The 22,465-nt window shown below is 38.4% G+C and overlaps 1 pseudogene; it reads left to right on the top strand.

The window, feature by feature from the left end:
• Window positions 1-405: 405 nt before the first annotated feature.
• LOC100476643 lies at window positions 406-18,391 on the top strand (annotated as a pseudogene).
• Window positions 18,392-22,465: the final 4,074 nt, after the last annotated feature.

Raw genomic sequence — 22,465 nt, 5'->3', positions numbered from 1 at the left:
TCTGGTGCGTTTCCCGTGGGTGGGTGGGCGCTAAGAAGCGGGGACGGACACTGGTCTAACCAGCCCCGCGACTCCCGCAGGCAAGTCAGCCCTTGATCCCTTAAAGAAGGGACAATCGTGGTCCGTGAGAGGAAAAAAGGGTGTTGCTGGGCCCTTCTCTTTCAGGAGTTGATCAGGTTGGCAGATCTGGAGGGCTAATCCAAACAAGGCGCTTGACTTGTGAGGTCGCGAGTCTAGACAGAGCTGGTGGCTCGGCGGCTCCTTATCTTTTCCTGGAATCAGCCGAAGAGGCGCTCCCCCGGCCCACTGCGCTCCGCTCACCCTTGCCGGAGCCACCGCTCGGCACAGACGGCACAACAAACACAGCACCTGAGGCTTTACAGCTTGCTTTATTGTTTAATGGGAATGCTGCAAAACAGTCGTTTGTTTTCTTGGACCCGCGGCCCGTCCGCTTCCAGTTCGGGCCACCGACTCTGGATAGGGTGTGCACCAGCAGCCTGCTGTCAGCTCCGGCACCGCGCGGGAGAGCGCTTTCGGAAACTCTATCCTGACTCCTTTTCTTCCATCCAGGCCCCCCGCGAGGGCCTCCGGGAAATCTGCTGCTGCCCTTTTCTTTACTCTGAACCCCGGAGGCGGGGTGGGTGGAGGGACAGTGGAGAAAGCCTAGGGCGAGGTGTTTTGGACTAATCCGGTATCTCTTCTTGCTGCCTGGAAATGACAGTTCTGCGCTATAGCCATTTATGGTTTGCGAGGTCAGTAAGCTCTGACTCAAGGGCGATCAATAAAAACATTTAGTTCAGTAGTAAGCTGCTCCCCCCACCCCCAGCCTCTCAATGTACCGAGAAAGATGCGTCACCATCTTGGACAGGGTGTCCCTGAGTGGCGGAGCGCCCTTTCTTTCCCCACGAGCACAAAGAAGTGACGTGACTCTCCAGTGTTTTCGTGACCGTTTCATTGGGCAAACCATGTGTCTTCCTTGATCCTCCAGCCTGCTTCTACCACAGAGAAGCTGGCACTGCCATCCACTTGGGAGCAAGTGGACCATTGGGACATGGCTTGCTTGCAGTGCCCTTTTTAGAAGGACAAATAGCCAAGCTTGGGGATTTATAATCAAGGATTTGTGGCTCACATTTCAGATTAATTGAGGTTAAATTAATTATACTTTTGGTCCTTCCCTATGGGATTTTCTCTTGTTTCAAAAAGGAGAGTTTCTAGTTACATCTGGTTATTCACTATTCTTGTAATTTGCAAACAACATTCTGTGTATGTGTGTCACTGGCATGGACCAGATAATATTGCCTCCGTTTGAAAACGAACCATAGATGTGGGTGAGAGTAATTGGGTTATGTGCTTAATGTGGTGGTAATACAAACATCACCATCTCCCAGCTTTGGAGGCACCACAAATCCATATCATGCTTTTCCCTGCCTAGTCTCAGCCTCACAACTGTGTGTTAGAAAAGACAAAGCGGGACAAAACCCAAGTTTCGTGAAATTGACAAATTTCAGTAAGGAGATTGAAAAAATGTTCTTTCTCCAGAAAATAATTCTTAACTGTACTCAGGCACTAACTTGTCTTGTTCTCATGGGTAAGGGTTGCTGTTTATTTTGACCTGTCACAAATACAATGTGTTGTTTGAAACTTGTTATACTTAGCAGGTATATGGAGATAATATTAGACAGGCCAGTGAATATGATAAAGTAAAATATGGTGGGAATTAACTTGTAAGGGCTATGAAGGATTTTACTTTTTCCTAGTAGTTTTTTAATTAATATTTCTTCAAAATGTTGTACCTATTTGCTCATAGTCCCATAATATCTAGCAATAAACTAGTTGTTCAGTGCACAGGAAAGGTATGATTGGCAAAATGTTACTTATGCAGGTTCTATCCTGCAGTTATTTTGATAATGTAAGTTACCTATATTCTTAATTGGTTTTACTAAGTCTTCTTTTCCTTCATTAAAAAAAACTCCCACACCTAGGTAAAAACACTTTTGTCTTAAAAATTTCAATGATTACTTATTAGAACAACTATTAATTTACTTTAAAAAGGTTTACTTTTAAAATAAGTTTAGCAAAGCAAAAAAAACTTAATTTGTTTTTTCGTATGTACAGAAGGTTTACTTTAAAAATAGCTTTAGCAAAGCAAAGATTTTGGGAGAGGACTAGCAGGAAACAGAAAAAGCTGAGATAAATTTGTGAAAAAAGCATATATACTTTGAAACAGTGTGTTTTAAGCAATAAAGGGGAAAATACTTAGGGACCAAATAGTGAAAAACCTCATTTTAAACTCATGAAATATACCTGCTAGCTATTTAAAATTTTGTACCAGTAGGCAAAAATTTTTGTTGTGGGAAATCAGTTCTCAAAAAGAAATACTTGAAATTAAAATAGCCTGTCAAACCAAATACATTTAAGATTTAACTCGTAAAACAAGATGGGTGACTTTATTTGTAAAATGCAATAATTGCTTCCACTAACAATGAATGCTGATGTCTAAAATGATTAAATGTGTTACATATAGATTACTAGTTTCTGGAGAATGAAAATGCTTAGTCAATTCTGAAATCATTCACTTTCTACAGTAATACATGGAAATGTTTTAGAGATCACAACTTAGAATTATGTATTTGTGTCAAAGTACATTTCATATTTTTAAAACTATGATGTATCCTTGAAGTCTTTACAGTTTCAGAGACAATAGTCACTCTTGCATTTTATGCATGGCCAAATTTCTGCCTACTTACGAGAAGTTAAACACTTGGATGAAAGATGGTATATCACCAATAAAACCTCACCTTTTAGTTCTATTATCCCGTCAATGGATTCATAGGTCTCATTAATGTTAATGGAAAATGTCTTTATGTGTCATGTGTAAAACAGGGCTTAGAGATATTTCACCCAGCAATGTCTTTATAGCAAGTATGTTAGGGCTAAAATGACCTAAAAAGTAGTTTCCATCACATCTAAGCCCAGATAATGTTAGTCTTGCAGGTGCAAATGAGCATATGAAGTGGCTGGATTAGAATTGACTTTAAAAATAGATGTATTATTTTTTAAAAAGTCCTGAAAACAACCCCCCCACCACCTTTTAGAATTTTTGGCGTAACCCCTATTTAACTAATAGTTAAATAGTTAAATATTCCTTCCGGGCAAATCCAATAGCTTCTCTACCACTGAGACCTGGGACCAAAGCTGGTTATATACTGCTTACTCAACATATAGGAAGTTGTTTCCATTGAATTATTTACTGGAATTTGAGTAATGCTTTGTTTATTTGTTTTCATTTTATAGTGGTGACGGACTCATGAAATCATTCTTGTGCATAAATGTGTGCATATGTAATGTGTATTATGGCAGCCTTTGGCTGTGGTGTAGAGTTTTCTCCAGGGCAGAGCTCAATGGCTAGCATCAGAATGGAATCTGTAACATTACAGAATTGAGTGATGGTCCAAGAGTATAAATGACGGACGTTATTCATCATGAGTGTTGTTTTGGTTATTCAAGTTGAAATCTTCCAGAATCACCATACAGACTGAGAATATTTTAAATCTTATTTATAAGGAATACCAAGAAAGGAGGCAGTTTCTCCTAGAGCAAGAGATGTGCAGTGGTTGTTTCTGCTGTGACGTGACACTTTTCTATCTGTAAAGCACTTTACAGTCATTAGTTATGCATGAGAGTCTACAGAGCCCCTTTCCCTAATGTTTCTCAGCACAATTGTGTTGTACAAATGTACCTGTTTCTCAGCACAATTCTCAATTCCTTCTTCTTTCCTTCATATGTTTAAGAGCAGAACATCAAAGAAGCAATACTCTGTCCTTGATGACTTCAATGGGGACTACATTAGATCAGAGAATGGAAACTATTTTATAGACATTTTCAGTGATGCCCACCCTCCGTACTTCCAGGAATTGAGGGGAGATGCTGAATGGTGTCCCGGGTGGATGCAAAAAATTAACAAAACTGTAATTTATCTCCTGAAAGCTGTGACTCTCAAACTTTTTGATTTCAGAACCCCTTTACGCTCTTCAAAATTATTGAGAATCTCAAAAATCTTTTGTTTATCTGAATTACATCTATTATCTATTAGTTATATCTATATCTATTAATATTTGTTGTATGATTGGTTAAAAAGGAAGATTTTGAAATATATTATTCATTTAAAATAACATGTTTCCATAAATAACTTTTTAATGAAAAATAAGTATAGATCACAAAACAAAAGAGAGAGGAGTGTCAGAGTTTTCTAATTTTGCAAATCTTTTAAGTATCTGGCTTAATAGAAGAGAGCTTAATTCTCATATCTGCTTCATTGTTCAATCTGTGGCAATATCACATAGCATGTCGCCTCTGGAAAACTCCATATCCACTGTGAAAGAATGAAAGTAAAAAGGTAAATAATTTTTTAACAGTATTATGAAAAGAGTTTTCACCTCCTAGGCCTCCTGAAAAAGTTTCAGGGACACCCCTTCAGAGGTCCTCAGATACATAGTGACTACTTCTGCCTTAAAAATGGGCTTTTACAGAAGTCTTATGGAGAAACTATGTTTGAGGGAATTAAATTGCTTTTATTAATGCTCTAGTGATACAGATTTGTTTTTAAGTCAAGTCTGGGTCACAGTTTTATTTTGTGCCTTTTAAGTTCCATCATCAACGACTGATTGGAAAGTCATTTATACCGTTGGGCCTTGAAGAAAAAAAATATTGTGATGTTATATAACTGAAAATTGAAGTCTCCTTTCTAAAAAAACTCAAGGAAAGACAGACCTATGAATGTGGACTAGTGTATGTAATATGTGCTGGACTCCTTTATCTTTTAACCCTTTTCCTTTTGAAGTTGTGGGGGCTGATAAGCACCAAAGTCCACAACAAATAATTCAGACTTGGCATAGGTAGAAATTGCTTGCCACAGTATTCTGAGACAAGGAATTAAAAATAGCTATAATTTGGAGAAGTTATTTGGTTTTTGGAATGAGGTAGGCTTGTGAGATGAAAGACTGAAGACTACAAAAAAAGCAAGTCAAGGATCATAACGGTTTCAGGAAAGAGATGGACTTTTTTATAGGCAGCATGGGGAGAAAAGGAAAGTGTTAGTTTGAGAGATATTCTGAGAAATTGATGTGGAGGATACTGGCAGTTGCCTGTCAACATTTGTTTTCTGTTTCTTCATAAGCACAAGGATTGGCCCCATAGCCCAGGTTCCCTTACAGATTGGAGAGTTGGTGCACATGACCTCCTCCTTGGAGACAGAATGTAGGCAGAAATAATGTAGATTATTCTAGCCTTGGGGATGTGCTTCCTTTATGTTCTCTTTTTCTTTCCCATTAGCTGGAACCCATGAAAGTCCAGCTTTAATTGGGCAGATGATGAAAGTGCCCTATGCGTATGGTAGAACGACATGAATGGAAATAACTAATGTTCTAAAACTTTGGGGAATGCAGCTGCCCACTCACCTGAAGCATTCAGCCCAAACTCTAATCGAGAAACAAATCTTTACTTCTGTAAGTCACTGAATTATTAGTGGCCCCATTTATTACTTCAGCTTAGCCTTACCCTTATACAACAGAATAGAGAGTAGAGCTTTGAGATAGTAAGAAATCAAGGATAACTCTAAGGTTTTGAATCTGAATGACAGATTCTGAATGAATCATGCATGTGTTCACTTCCTTAGTTATTCATTAACTCACTCAACTATTTATCTAGTGCTTATTATTTGCCATGCACTGTTCCACATGCTGACTATACAGCATTGAACAAAGCAAAAAGTTCTTGCCTTCAAGAAGCCTATGTTTTTGTGGTGCATTCCAGTGCCATACAAATAAATGCACACTACGATGAGAGTAGTGACAGATGCTAGGAAGCACACTCAAGCAGATGAAAGGGGTAGAAAATTTGAGGAAGAGTGATCAAGTAAGACTTCTGTGAAGAAATGACTTTTGAAGAAGTGGTGAGCACTTGAGAAAGTGAAAATGAGATCCGTGTATACTGCATTGATTTTATATTGAAACGGCGTATTCGAGTTTTGATGTGTCCTTGTTGTATCTGGGACTGTAGAAAAAGATATAGATCAATGTTAGAGGGTATCTGTAAGTTATTCACCTATATAACTTAGTGAAAACAAAGAAACCTGTGTAGAATAAAAACAAAAAGCAAGAGAATACAAAGAATATAGTAATTATCAAAGATCTGTTGGAAGAAAAGTGACTGGGACGGTATAAGGAAAAAGACATATAAATGTGAAAAATAGGTAAAGAGATCAGGGTGGTGATGAAGAAAAATAAAAGACAATAGAAATGTCTCAGGAACTGAAGCCAGAAGTCTTCAAAGGGGCAGGTATGAAAAGCTGTGCCCCATACATCAGAAAGATCAAGGAAGATAAGAACAGAGAAAATGCCTTTGAACTTGGCTGAATTGAGATCATTGGATACCATAAAGAGGCAAAGATGGAAGCCAGATTTAGGAGGGGAATTAGGGGGGGAAATACTTTAAATATAGTTCATCTAACTCCTCACCATTGTCATTGGACATTTATTGAGTGTCGTGATTCTACAGAGCTCTACTCTGATAGCTGAAGCATTCACTGAGTCTAGTTACCACGTTTGTGAAGAATGACTGAAGAAGTACCGGAGTCCCGCACCTCTGTTAACCCTTTTAGAAAGGCTCTGGAGGACAGAATTGCAAAATATTTTTAACCCCTTTGGTTGCCTGGCTTTGCTGAATTTAGCAAGACTCAAGAATCCACAGCCTAAGCAGACAAACCAATTAGATGTTAAATCCCAGAGGCTACAACTAAGCTGTCAGAAGAAAGTGAGTGTGGAGAGGTAATTATCCAGCAATTATAAGAAACTAGGCAAAAATCTAAGAGAGAAAGGGTCTATTGGCATGTTGTAAAACTGTTTGAGAGGTTAACAATTTGCTTCGTTTTGTTGACAGTAGGCTAAAATATGTGTTTCATCAGAAGGTGATGTTCCTTGGGCTCTAAATTACCACACTATTAAAAACTCAGCTGAAAAGACTCCGAAAAAAAAACAACATATGTGAAAATGACAGGAAGTAAAGAAATCAGCCGGGCCTTAGAAATTCGGGTGGCAAGAAGCAAAATCCTCCTGCATTTTGGATTGTGAGCCATCATCCAGCTGATGCTTGGCCAGCCTGAAAACACTGGGGAATCAGATGGCATTCAGCTTTGCATCTCCAAGACATCCATGGCAAGAGAAAGTCAGAGATAAAATTTGCCATAATTTGTCTCTCCTGAAATGGGTTCTTCCCAATAATTTATAGTTTCTCTGACTTTTACTTTGCTCTGTACGGCAAATAATAGGGCATATGCAACTGTAGGTTTGCCTGTACTGCAAACCCATTGGGAGTAAATAAAAACCAAACCTGGTAACACACACAAGCACAGGAGGTTAGTTATTATTTGTAGTTCAAAATAATTTTAGAAGATCAATTATCCTCCACCCAATACTTTGGAGTCTACACAAGAGGATAAAACATGAAGTCCTTGGTAAAGGTAGCCATGAATTGAGGAAAAAGAAAAAAGGCTTACTTGATTTGAGGGCCAGCACAAAAGAAATAGAAAGGGAACAAACACTCATCTGATGGGTAAATGCACAAGGTGGAGTATGGAGAAGTGGGACGAGACAAAGCAAGAGACTTCAGAGAGGATAATTGAAATACTTCGTTTTAAAAATGTTTAATCATGGTGATTTCTTTAATGCTGTTTTCCCCTCAGAATGATAGGGATTCCATTCCCCCCCCCCCGCCGGGCTCTAATTTTGGGATTACATTAAAGCATATAAGGCAATAAAATGAAGACACCCCATAACCATAGAGGTTTTAGTTACTCTATTCCTTGTGGAATCCAGAATTGTTACATAAAATGTTTTCCAATTTAATCTATAATTTTTTTTCCTGAAAATATTAGCATTTGTGTTTACCCTATGTAGTTTCTAAAATGCACATCATGTACAAAGTATATTAATAGCGGAAACATAATTTACCTCTTACAGCTAGATTAATTTGCAATCACCTGACACTAGTTGTCTTTTTCTAAAGACAAAGTCTTGATTGTTTTTATGGAAAAAAAAATGCCACAACAAGCCAAGCTACCTTTGTTTTCAGAAATTGTTTTTCTTCTAGAGAGAAAAAACATTTTTCTTCAAAATGAATGGTGATAAATCTATTTTTATACTTGAGATTTAATGAGAATCCTTTCCTTCCTCACCACCTGCTAAATCAGAATGGCAGCCTGAAATCACTCACTATTGCTTAGCCAGAAGACATAATGCAATTAACAATTGGAAAAAAAAAAAAACCAGGATAAATTCATGAAGTTAGAATTCTACAAGAGTCCCCAAACCTCTTGGCATTGAACTAATTAGTGGTATGGTAAGTCATGCATAAGCCAGATGGATGGCTGGATGACAGAGGCAGTGAATGAGATCTTTTGTGACACCTTCTTCTTCGTTTAGGAATGTCCAAACTGTCCCCAGAGGCTGTATCCTGAAAGAATCAAGGCTTCTGTTGTGACCTGTAACCACTGATCCATAGCACATATTCTTATATCAAACAAGAATGGATAGGAAGTGTGGAAAAGACAGGCAGGCTTGCGAATCATTAACCCAGTTGAAGTTTGCTATGAGTGAAATAATCTTGTATTTGAACAGCCAGTCAGGACTCTGGGAACCAAATGTGAGTCTGATGAAAAAATGGCATTTCATTCTTCTTGTCGCAAAAATGAGACTTACGGGCTTTCGGCTCTCTAAAATCTTCTACTGTAACTACCACTTAATAGCTGTCTTCTATGTACCAGGCACCAGACTAGGAGCTAACCTTATATTGTTTCTCTTTCTCATCTACAAACATGTAAGTTACGTGTGACCCATTTTGCAGAATAGAAAAGTAGTCTCCAGTCAAGAGAAGTTGCTCAATGTCTCAGAGTTTGTGGCTAGAGACACGATTACATTTAAATTAATTGCATCTGTAACACTTAATTCTGATGTGTTTATTTACTTAACAACACTTAATTCTGATGTGTTTATTCACAAAGCCATTTTTATTATTGACATGCAATCAAGGAAAACCTAAAAAGTTTTAAGTGTTGCTTTTTGACATCGTGAATCATTTTTTCCTTGAAACACAAACACTTCATGTCTTCAGAAAACAAGACTTGTAGGTACAACAATGTGTGGTTATCATTACTCTCCAAGTTCAGCTCTGTGGGTCACTTTCAGTTTCTGGAATGTACCACATTTGCTTTGTCTTGTTTTTGTCTTCTTTTGATTCTCACCCCTTGGCCCTCTACAGGGACTATTTCCTATGATGCACCATCCATCTGCCTATTCCCAACTCAGCCTTCGGTTTCTCAGTTCAGATGCCAGTTCTTCAGGAAGCCGAGGTCATGTGCCCCAGCTGTGTGCCTTTGCCGGCTTGCATGCTTGTATCAGCCACTTGCCTGTGGGTGCCCAGAGTCTATTTTCTTCAGCTTTGTATCCCCAGAGCCAGCACAATGCAGAACAGGTACTAAAATATTTATTTCCTCTATATACATTAAAGTATGAGTGAGTATCAGACCTGCCAAAGTCAGATGAGACCTGCACTGCTTTAGTAAGGGCTAAAGGCAAGGAAGAAAGCAGAAAATAGGGTTATTCAGAATGAGGACTGGAATTTAATAAAGTGATGAGAGAGAGAAACAGAGACAAAGAGACAGATGTAGCATTGAGGGGGTGGAGAGAGTGAGAGAGAGAACGCTCTAATTTATTGGAGTCAGGCAGTCTTGGATATTAATATTTGCTCTTCGACCTTGGGCATGTTACTTAACTTCTCTAAGCCACTTTTTCATGTGTTTAAGAAAGGGTTGTTGGACTAGTTTGATGTGTGCCTACTATGTAGAAAACCCTGTCTGTGGCATTATTATTATTATTATTATTATTATTATTATTAAGAAGGGCATAAGAAAAGTATTATTCTCTTGGATGAATTTACTTGGTTTTGTGCATCTTTTTCTTTGTTCCCTCTTGAGATGGACCCTGAGTCTTTATGCTTTTTCTTGATTTTAGGCACAGTAGAGGATGCTTTATATTCTTACATCTGTTTTCCTTTCTGTTGTTCCTGTTTCCTTCATGGGAACTTTTGTATATGTATACTCCTATGGCTTCTTTAAACTGAGGAGAATATGAAACATTAAAAGGATTTAACAAATAATTAAAAGACAATTAAAAAAAATCATACCACCCTAGCACACCCCATTTCTCTTTTGCATATAACTTACCACAAGCACAGATTCTTACCTAGTTATGATTATTGTGTGTATATATGTTACATATATAATATGTATAAATATATATTGTATTCTGCTCTTGTGCTTAAAATCTCATAATAAGTATTATCCACGTGTACTTTCAGAATCAAAAACATCTGGGAAAAGGGCTTTGTTACATCAATTGGCTCCTTGATCCCTTCTCATTGGCTACCATTGTACAATCTAAATGTAATAGTCCATCTAACATTATTGTGTATGTTCTATTATTTCATCGCATTTCTTGTGGCATAGATTCCTAACCTTTTAATTATGGCAAAATATTCCAAAGGTTAATGAAACAACCCCCAAAGGAGCCTCTGATACAATATAGTAGCCCAGTCTTATTGTCCCTGGCTTAAAACTGATTATGTGTAAGAACAGTGTGCACCTCTAGAAAGGCTAGCAATTCTGCCATCAGATAAATGATTGCAGCCTTCAGTGGGCTGGCTCCCTTTATTTTAGCTACTGGTCGTAGAGCTTCAAGACAGAAGCCTGCATGGAGAATGAAGGCCCAGACTTTTTTTTTTTTTTTTTAACTGAAATGTCAAGCTATGTGACTATGCCCAGCAGAAGACGACCCCCTGCGAGATGTGATAAGCCCCAGGCCCTCTCCACACACTGCTCTGAAAATGCTGTGGGAGGGCTTCCCAGGCTGATGGAACTAATGACAGTAATAGCTCTGGGTAATTTGTCTTTTTCCTTACTGTGCACATTCTCTCCATGTGGTGCACTTTACACCTACCACCAGGCTCACATCTGGAATGCTACGACCCTCTCAGTCCTGATTCAGATAGGTCGAATTCTCCTGTAAAGTAAATCTGACCTCTGATTTTCTTACTAATTTGGGATTATGCTAATGCTACCCAGCCACCAGCTAGAAGGGTACAGGAGCACTGAGGAAAGCTTAATCCCTTGTACTGGAAGCATGACCAAGCTTTCCTTGCATATTTGGCTATAATTTGTCTTCTCTAGCATTCTAATAGAGAAAACAAAAATTTGGAAAAATGTGTAATTGACGTCATTTATGCTTTGTTTCTGGTTATAGCGTGTTCCCTGCTTAAGAAGAAATTTTCTGTTTCTTTTCCTTGGTAAACAGATTTTCTACTAAGGATTTATAAGAATACTAATGATAGGTTTGGGTTTTTAATTCTAACTGTAAAAAATACTTAGATAGTTAAAAAGACTGACAAAATAATTTCAGGGATAGATAAAACAGACTTCACAACAGCTTAATCTCATAAATGCAGAGTGCTTTTAGGAAGATTTTAACAATAAAAATCCTTTTTTAGTGCTGGTGCCACAACAACATTATACTTTTAATATTGTATTTATGTCTTATGTTTTTCGTATTTATGTTTAAAATAGCTGTATTATTAAAAGTGTAAACATCTGAACGTATCTTTTAGAAAAACATGAATGATCTTAAGTTTTAAGAAATGTTTGTACTACATTAAAAGGGTAGCCTCTTCAATCTTAGCTCTCTGTGAATAAAGGGAGAATAAATTAGTATGTGAAATATTCTCCCAGAGAGCAAGAGAGTCTCAGCCATTGTAGAGGTATGAGAACCACAGTATATGCCAGGAAAAACATGTATGCTCATTAGTATGGGTATTTGGATCATTCTGTCAAAATATTTATAAATTTATTTCTAAGTTATAAATAGACACTTAATTTTATTACTTTCTTCTTCAATTCAGGTGTAAGAAGGAATAGCCTTGTTTTGAGGATCAAAGATGTACACAATTATGAATTGTTTATATTAGTTAGCAATTTATGTTTCTTACAAGCAATGCAGAGATTATAAACATTTTTCCATAAATAATATCTGTGGTTATAATTGTTCAATAAGAAGATAATTCATCAGTAGTGTTTAATCTCTTTCAGTACCCTTCACTACTGTCTCAATTGCTCAAGCTTCACACAGTTTGAGTGCAGAAGAATTTGCATCTCTAAGTATTGGGTCACCTCAGAATTTAATCATGGAATCAGACCACTCCATAAAATCTCTCTTTTGCCTGGGTGGCTCAGTGGGTTGAGTGTCTACCTTCGGCTCAGGTCATGATCCCAGGGTCCTGGGATGGAGCCCTGCATCAGGCTCCCTGCTCAGTGGGGAGTCTACTTCTCCCTCTCCCTCTGCTGCTCCCCCTGCTTGTGCCCTCTCTCTCTGTCAAATAAATAAATAATATTGTAAAGAAAAATAAAAAAAAGTCCCTATTTACTTTCTGGATGGATGGTACAAATGGATTCCAGAAAAAATATATATATATATATATTTTCTAACTTGGGTATCCTAAGAGGTCAGCCCCTACCCATTGGTTTAGGATAAAATCAACCTAATTAGGGAGAGAGAAACAGGGAAAAATGTCATCCTGCATGTCCCAGTGTCCTCCCTAGACTATCTCCTTCTGTCAGGTCTGAGACTTTAGGAAGGATTGCTCTAGGAAAAAAGAATGATCAATCCCTGGGTAAAGTAAAACAAGTAAAACAAGCTGCGGAAAGGCTGCTGTAGGGGCTGATTATGCCAGGTGTACTGCACTGATCCTTCCTGGGTCTCATCCCTTTCGGCAAGATTTGTGCTCAGAGGGGAGCTTCTGCTTACGTGACGGATCATGGGAGGTGAGGTAGTTGAGACCCCCTTAGCTGGTGGGTTTGGGATTCTACAAAGATCTGCAACATTTTGAATATTTCGTTCTAATAGAGAAAACAAAAATTTGGACGTATATATATATGGATATATAAAACATATACATATATATATATACATATACATATACATATATATATATATATATGTATATATATATATATAATGCTTTAAGATATTTGAGAAGAAAACTCCCCAAAGAGCAACAACAAATTAGATAGTGATTTCAGCAGAATCTGTGTAGGGTGAAAAGTCAGTCAGTTCATTTCACTGAAATAGTTGATAACCCAGTAACGAGAAATCTACAAGAACACCCTGTTCAGGATGAGAACAAAGTTGACCACACCAGTTGTTTTTACCAATACCTTCCATTTATTGAGCTAGGATCCTCGTATGCATCACTTTACACAGTCCTCACAACAGCTCCAAGTAGTTCATGTTATTACAGAGAAGGAAGCTGAAGGTCAGAGAGGTCCAATAGAGGGAAGGTGGTAAGATGTGAACGTAGATCTGTTTGACAGAAAGCCCTCCATCTTGTTTCTCATCCTCTAATCCACCCTCCCTTCTCTTTCCCACTCCCTTCCCTGGCCATGTGTGGTTTTCCTCTCAAAAGACATGAAAATTCTCTTAAAACAAAGGGCTACAGCAAGAAAGAAGCAAGCACATGGGGGCTATTTGAGTGACCGGGCAGTTACCCAACCTCTCCCGGTCCCACTGTTCTCCTTGGCAAACGGGATAATCCTAACTCATAGAAGACTGAGTGAGAGAATCAGATCAACTGCTGAGCACAGCAGGCACTCAATGAGCGCCTTGCATTAATTTATAATGATAAGCTTCCCAGTCAAAGTTTGAAAGCTTTTTTTTTTTCCTCCTTTCCTTCAAGAGCTGGAAGTAGAGGTCTTTGTAAAATCATACCCCTTTCTTTAGAAGACTCATAAAATCGAAACACATTTATACATAAAGGCATATTTACTTACATTTTTATAAAACGTGGCCCCTCAGGATAGTCAACACTTTTTGGACACAGTTATTATATGTAAAATAGTACTTTGGAATATTTTTCTTTAAACCAATTTCTTTAGCTTGTAAAAATGGTAAGCATGGCATTTTGATTTAGATAGTAGTTAAGATTTTATAGCTTATCTGTCTGATTCTTGAGAAATGGAGATAGCCATTTATCTTGAGCTGCCTTCCTCCCAGGACAAGCTTTCCTGGAGAAGCTTCTTTGCATACTGAGAATGGAATGGGGAAGTTAACTAGTCCTTAAGAGAGCTTACTGGATAAGTATCCTGGACACTCTCAGCTGTTATGTTTTCATTACCTCGATTTAGCATAGGTTTATTGAACTCTCAAGTATGTCTAAATTCTGTGAAATTACAAAGATATGTAAGAAAGGCTTTTTGACCTAAGGCAGCTTATTGTTGAGTAAGGGAGCTGAAACTTTATATATAAAGAGATACAAACCTGCGGAAGGGCGAAAAACTGAGTTCACAGGAGGAAGAATCCCTTCGGCTGAAGAGATTAGGCTTCATGGATGGGTGATTTTTGAACTTGGTTATTGAGTAGGTATGATTTGGATAAAGATAAGGGGAAGGATATTTCAGGTGGAAGAGAGAAGGAATAAAATGAATAAAAACATGAATGGTAGTATGAGGGCTGTGTATACAGGGAACAACGAGAAGCCCCCTCTGATGTGCATTTTCGCCGTGGGTTTACAGCAGAATCACGTACTCCCAAGCTCCCCCCTTAGCCTTCTGAAAGTCCCTCCAGGATGAAGTCCAGGAGTCAGCATGTTTAACATGGAACCCAGTTCATTCGGATAGAACCACTGAGAAACAGACATGGCTGAGTAACTGGAAGTAATGGAAGGGCCGGAGGGCAGACAAGTGGTTCTTAGTCCAGGCTGCACATACACTAGGATCAAGCAGAGAGGTGGCTCTTCCTCCCTCCTGCCCTCTCTCCCTCCCTTTCCTCCTTCCTTCTTTCCTTTTCTCTTCTTCCTCCTCCTCCTCCTCCTTTTTCCTCAGCCCCTCTCTTTCTTTCATACCTAAGCCCCAGGCTACTTAAACTAGAATCTCTGAGGGTGGGGCCTTTGTATCAATGTATATATTTTTTACTTTTTATTATGGAATTTTAAAAGTTGAAGTATAATGAACATACAGTGTTATATTAGTTTCAGGTGTACAATATAGTGATTCAACAATTCTATAAGTTACTCAGTGCTCATCACAATGAGTGTACTCTTAATCCCTTTATCTATTTCACCCATCACCCCCCATCTACTCCCCTCTGATAACCACCAGATAGTATTCTGTATTAAAGAGTCTGTCTTTTTGTTTGTCTCTTTTTTCCTTTGTTTTTGTTTCTTAAATTCCACATATGAGTGAAATCATATGATATTTGTTTTTTTCTGTCTGACTTATTTCACTTAGCATAATATTTTCTAGATCCATCCATGTTGTGGCAAATGGCAAGATCTCATTCTTTTTTATGGCTGAGTAATATCCCATTGTATTATTATGGAAAAATTTTAATATATATAAAAGTAAGCAGTGTTCTGAACAGCCGTGCACCCACCACCCAATTTCAGCCACTGTACCAGTTTTATTTCATTTGTACCTCTACCACCTTTCTCACCTTCTATATTATTTCGAAACAAACCTTGTATGTTATAAAATTTCATCTATAACATTTAAGATTTTTAAAGGTTCCAATTTTGCACTCTGGGTCTATATCACTTTCCTATAGCCGGCTTACTGAGGCTCCCTCCCCCCACTGTTTATCTTTGATATATCCCCTCGGATTTACTTCTCTACACCTCCCACCTTGCCAAAGGTGACACTTTTCTATTTGTAGAGTTCCAGCAATTCTTTTCTTACATCTCAGGTTGAATTCATAGGTGTTCAGAATGATTTGGTAGTTATCTAGCTAAGTTCAAGGGACCAGATGAAATGAGGTCCCCTACTCTTCCGCCATCTTGTGCCCTCAAAATTTCATTTATAACATTTCAATCTGTATGTCTAAGTAAGGATGTCAAAGTGCCATAACACTCTTACAACACTTAAAAAAAACAGTATTTTTAGGGGCACCTGTGTGGCTCAGTCAGTTGAGCAACTGACTCTGTTTCAGCTTTCATCATCATCTCGGGTCCTGAGGTTGAGCCCCTTGTCAGACTCTGCACTCAGTGGGGAGTCTGCTGGATATTCTCTCCCTCTCTTTCTTCCCCTCCCCACGACGTGCTCTCTCTCTCTCTCTCTCTCTACAAAGAAATAAACAAATCTAAAAAAACCCCAGTAATTTTTAAAATGTCATGAAATAGCCAGTTGCATTCTGATTTTTACTATTTCATAAAGGTGTGTATGGGTATAATTTTTACAGATTGTTTGAATCAGAGTTTTGACTAGGTCTACACATTATGATTGGTTGATATGTCTCCTTCAATCTATGTGTTTCCTCTCCATTTTTCTCTCTCCCTCTCTTTTGGTTTAGCTTTCTTCAAGAAACTGGATTGTCCTACAGCTTCCCACACCCTGCATTTTACTGATTACATTCCTGTTGTGTCATGTAACATATTTTCTAATCATTTATAGATATTTGGATCTAGAGGTTTAATAAGATTTAGGTTCCAGGTTTTTTTGTTTTGTTTTGTTGTTGGTTTTATTTTTGCAAGACCATTTTCTAGGTGTGTTCTTTCATTAACAGCATATAATATCTATTTGTCTCTCTTATTGAGGTGTTAGCAACCACTCATAATCAATGCCTACAGCCATTTATTTACTATAAATTGCAAAATTATGATATTCTATCTTATCTTCATTTATTTGCTGAAATACATCTAAAGAGACATTTTCTCTCATCTACTAGTTGCTTAAAAAGTAGTATAGTTTAAATAGGAAAAGCAGGATACATGATTCTTTCCCTTATTTATCAGTTTTCAAAATAATGAATTTGTTCATTAGCATCATGTAATGGAATCCAATTACTAGGTTAATTATTTGACTTGCTATTAATATGAATGTAAAGGTGTATGGGGTATTCCAGTCCATTGCAATGTTACTGTTATTGATGCTCAGATTGTTCTCTCTTTGCTTGGTGGGAACCTCTTCAATTTGTCCCCTGAGGTCTTTTGAGATAACCCTAACAGTATTTAAAATATTATTTACTATCTGGAATGACAAGATGTTCCAGCATCATCACATACATCACGTACATTTCCTGCCCCAAACCTTCAGTCAGTTATTTCTCCAAAGAACTCTTTAGTAGGAAACCATAATTTAAGACTACAGTCTAGATGCTAGTGGTTCTCGTTGCTATTACGCAATGTTTCTGAGCCTCTTCAATAGAAAGAGCTAGGGGAGATTTTCTTTTTTAAGGTACCATCATATCACAAATTTAAACTGATACTTTTAATTCAAAGCCAGAACTACAGGGTATCTCCTTTTCCCTGGCTTTCCCCCAAATCCCAATTCTCAATGACATCAGGTATATTAGAACGAGAATGTTTTATACTAAATCATTTGCTTTATCCTACAAAGCACACATTAACAAAGCTCAAATTAACAATACTAGAGCCGAGCGGACACTGTGTAGTGCCGCCAATGCCCTTGTGGAACAGCTGAGGACATCACTGACTTTGAAATATTTTAAAGTTGATACAAAACTGTTTCAGCAACGCAGACAATTAAATGCTTTGTCGTGGGCGATGGTGCCATTGGTAAAACATGTCTCCTGCCACCCTACACAACGAACAGATTTCCATCTGAGTATGCACCGACTCTTTATGACAACTATGCAGTCACAGTCTTGATTGGAGGAGAGCCATATCCTCTTGGACTTTGTGATACTGCAGGGCACGAAGATCCTGACAGAGTTATCCCCAAACAGATGTATTTCCAGTCTGTTTTTTAAGGGTCTCCTTACCCTCATTTGAAAATGTGAAGGAAGGGGCGCCTGGGTGGCACAGCGGTTAAGCGTCTGCCTTCGGCTCAGGGCGTGATCCTGGTGTTGTGGGATCGAGCCCCACATCGGGCTCCTCCACTGTGAGCCTGCTTCTTCTTCTCCCACTCCTCCTGCTTGTGTTCCCTCTCTCACTGGCTGTCTCTATCTCTGTCAAATAAATAAATAAAATCTTTAAAAAAAATGTGAAGGAAAAGTGGGGTGCCAGAGATAACTCACCATTGTCCAAAGACTCCTTTCTTGCTTGTTGGGACCCAAACTGATCTCCGAGATGACCCCTCTACAATTGAGAAACTTGCCAAGAACGAACAGAAGCCTCTCACTGTCGAGACTGCTGAAAAGCTGGCCCATCACCTAAAGGCAGTAGAGTACGTGGAGTGTTCTGCGCTCACACAGAAAGGCCTAAAGAATGCATTTGATGAATCAATATTGGCCGTCCTGGAGCCTTCAGACCCACGAAGAGCTGCAGGTGCGTGCTGCTGTGAACATCTCTCCAGAGCCCTTTCCGCACAGCTGGTGTCTGCATTGTTCTAAAAGCAATGTTAAGTCAAACCAAGATTAAAGGTGAAAATTCATTTTTGAAATAATGACAAATGCCCTGCACCTACCCACATGCACTCGTGTAGAAAGGCCCGTAGGTATGATCCCCTTCCGACTCTCAGGACTAGTTCATTTGAGTAACTGTGTATTGTCAGAAAAGTGATTAATACTAGTTTTTGTTTTACTGTTTCAATAAATTTTTTCTTGTTTGTTTAAAAGCAAGACATGCTTGTGACTCTGTAACAGACTAATTTGGGTTGTTGAAGGTACTCCCCGGCTCCATACAATCTGGAGAATAATGCGGGACGTTTAGGTTTTTTATTTTTTCCCCTTTTTTGGGGGGGGGACAGGTAGTGTGTGTGGGGTTTGTTTTTATTTAGTCATGTTTTTAAAATTCATTAACCACTGGGCAGCCCTTAATAGGAGAAGGATGGATTGATTCCACATTCCACTTCCCAGATCTAGTTTAGAAAACTTGTTCCCCACCTGGTGCTCTTAGAAGGAGTATAGTGAATGCCTCATTTAATAACATACTCCTTTTTGAACTCTGCCTCTTCTCTCCACCCTTAAGTAGGTCCAGTATTTGATGAAAGTGGGTGGAACCTGTCTTGCCCCTCCTTTTATCTAAGGTGCACTCTATATGTGACTGTAACTTTCAAGAATGATTTACCATTTGCGAATTTTTTTTCACATTAATTTCTAACTTCTTTCAACGATCAATGAAGAAAAGTATTTCACCTTTTGAAATACACCAAATGGATTGACTATTTAATTAAAAAACTTTTTTTCCCCTGGGGCACCTGGGTGGCTCAGTCGTTAAGCATCTGCCTTCGGCTCAGGGCGTGATCCCGGCGTTATAGGATCAAGCCCCACATCAGGCTCCTTCGCTGGAAGCCTGCTTCTTCCTCTCCCACTCCCCCTGCTTGTGTTCCCTTTCTCGCTGGCTGTCCCTATCTCTGTTGAATGAATAAATAAAATCTTTAATAAAAAAAAAAATTTTTTCCCTGTCAGTCATTGTCTTATATGCTTAGCATAGATGTCCAACTTAATAGCATATGATGTGGTCTTCCTAGAACACAGCGGAAGATCTGGTAAACTGAGGAAATGTGAGGGGTGGCGTCAGAAGACAGATGTCTTTGGAGTGATTGCGCATCCTTTTTCAAATTGAGAGGCCAGAGACTTGCTTCATGAAGAAGCTGGGGGTGGGGAGAACATTTAACAACATGGGGACTAGTCAGGGGCATCCCCTCATTTCTGTTTTGTATATGAGGAACCCTAGAGTAGCTAGTTAAGGCTCTGTAGTTGAATAAAAAGATCATGGATTCTTATGAAGACTTCATGACTGTGTGTTAGTAGGGATTTTACTCACTTGGTTTGGTTGCAGTTTCCAATTTTTAAAAAATGTTTAGGAAATCTTGTCCCCCTCCCCCAAATCCTAATTCTTGTAGATTCATTACTGTTGAACCAATGGTTTCTCACGTCTCAGTTCTTTGTATATGCATTCATTTCAGCTGTATTAAGCACACAAAAACCCCTTAAAAATACTAACACCTTTTCTGATAATATTACTGCTGAAATGCTGTTCTTTTCATCTTTTTGTTCTTGGTGTATATGACACTAAGGATATATAGGCATTTGCTCTGTCTTAAGGTTACTTTGACTTAAGGTTCATCTATTTGATTATACCAGCAGTTTGTTACATATTCAGGCTCATTTGTTTGATTTTATTTTAATTTTTATAGATTAATTTATAAATTTAATTTTGTGAATAAGTGCAGTCTTTATGTGGTTTCAGAGTTACATTTACGAAACAAATTATTGTCGAAGTAATTTAGCTTGTCCCATCAGCCTCTCTGCTTCCTCTCCCTGTGGATAACCATTTAAACAGTGTATGGTTTGTCATTCTATTGTTTATGTTCAGTACATAATTGTAAATCTGTCCCAGTGATCTAATGTGGAGCCAGACTAGAGAGTTTTTACTGTAGAAAATGATGAGTTCAAATGTGTGTTAGTCCTGTGGATCAGGGACTTTGTTCGACATTTTTAAGGCTGTATTTCCTGCATCTAGATTAGTGGCTGGCACCTGGCAGATGGTTGGTAATATGTGTTGAATAAATGAATGAATGAATGGGTACTTGGTAGAAGTTTGTGATCAGAAGAGTGAGAGAATCAAAGCTGTCCTTTTTTGAAAACTTAATCTGACAGTAAAGGTTCAGGTAATTTGAAAGGAAAAACAATACTGGGTGACTAATTTGGAGACTTATTTGGTTAAGGGGATGAAAGCCATTTTGAAGAAAAAAATAAAAATATATGTGTGTGAATTCTGTGGACTGGCAGTGTGCCATCTGGACTGGCTCTATTGGTCTCTGTTGGGTGTACTTGTGTTTCTGTGGTCAGCTGGCCTCACTTGCATCACTGGCAGGTGGCAGGCTTTGGCAAGGGGGATAATTGTTGTCTGTATCACCTCGCTTCTCTCTGAGGTATTTCATCTTTCATCCTTCAGTGGGCTAGCTTGGGTTCTTTGCCATCCACGGTAGTCTCAGGGTACCAAGTACAGCAAAAGTCTGTACAAGTTGCAAGTGTTTTTCAAGCCTCGGCTTGCGTCATGCTTGCCAAGTTCCCGTTGACCAAAGGAAGCCATGATAACGACCCTGATTCAGGAAGTGTCCAGACAGAGTCTAGCTCTTGATGAGAAGAGAAAAATTTACAGCTATTTTGAATTTTCTGGTGCGGGATGTATGTGAAGCATGTGAATAAGGTCATCTATGTCTTACAGCTTTTTTTTTTTTTTAAAGATTTTATTTTATTTTTATCTGACAGAGATAGAGACAGCCAGTGAGAGAGGGAACACAAGCAGGGGGAGTGGGAGAGGAAGAAGCAGGCTCACAGCAGAGGAGCCTGATGTGGGGCTCGATCCCATAACGCCGGGATCACGCCCTGAGCCGAAGCCAGACGCTCAACCGCTGTGCCACCCAGGTGCCCCTGTCCTACAGCTTTTAGTTCTAGTTCTGTACACGTTTGTTAATTTACACCTCTGCATCCATTCTATGGCCCTTTCTGAAATGTTTCTCAGACACATAGTACATTTTGAGTTCCGTATCTTCCACAAAATTTTTCCTTACCAATATTTCACTTAGGGAGTTTCTTTAGTACTTCTGGTTTTCGCCTTAGTGTTTGCCTTTTAATTATACACTTTATAGCATATATTTATATATTTTATATTTTTGTATTCCATTTTATATTTTTGCATTGTTTTCTAAATTTTTTATGTATACTTCTAAATTCTCAACTAATTTGTCTTATTTTTCTGTTGTAACCTCAATGAATTTAGAGTAATGTTAGAATATAAGTACTCTATAAATAATTGTTAACTTGAACTTTGGATTGACCTAGAGAACCCTTCTGAAATTGGATATTACCAAAGCCCTCTTTATGTTGCTTTCCAAAGTATCTGTCCACTTATGATTTACTGTGTCTAAAAACAATGGCTAAGGAAATCTGGTTAAATTCAGCAGACTACCTGTTTTTAAGTATTTTGAAAATTGGATTGAATCCATTAAAAATAAAATATTTGTAATTATGTTTTTAGAATTACTTTACATGTGCAATTAGACCACTTATAAGAAAGGCATATAAAATACCCTTGCTGGGGTGTGTTCATGGCTGTGGAGGAGTCTTCCAATGATTCAAGTAGTGAAAACAAAACAAGCAATGAAGATTGTGATGATCCAGAGTGTGTCATTAGAAAACCTCTTAATTTTCTTTAGCAAAAGGTCATGTTGGGGAGATCTCAAGGAGAGCTTGTGGTATTTGTGTGAGGCAGAAAAATAAAGACGAATGCTAAGAGGGAAGATAGAAGAGAGGAGAGAAAATAGTGTCAGGCTAGGACAGCAGTATCAACTTACATCTTCTGGTTCTGATTTAGCTTCCGATGGCCTGGGGAAGAGTACTAAGGAGTTCTCAGAAGAGGAAGGAATAAAGACACCCTTTCCTTCTTATCTTCACTGGAAATTTCAGAA

This window comes from Ailuropoda melanoleuca, chromosome 3 (genome assembly GCF_002007445.2).
Source record: "Ailuropoda melanoleuca isolate Jingjing chromosome 3, ASM200744v2, whole genome shotgun sequence".
Taxonomy (NCBI): domain Eukaryota; kingdom Metazoa; phylum Chordata; class Mammalia; order Carnivora; family Ursidae; genus Ailuropoda; species Ailuropoda melanoleuca.
Note: the sequence above shows the minus strand (reverse complement) of the source record. Positions and strands in the feature narration are given on the sequence as shown.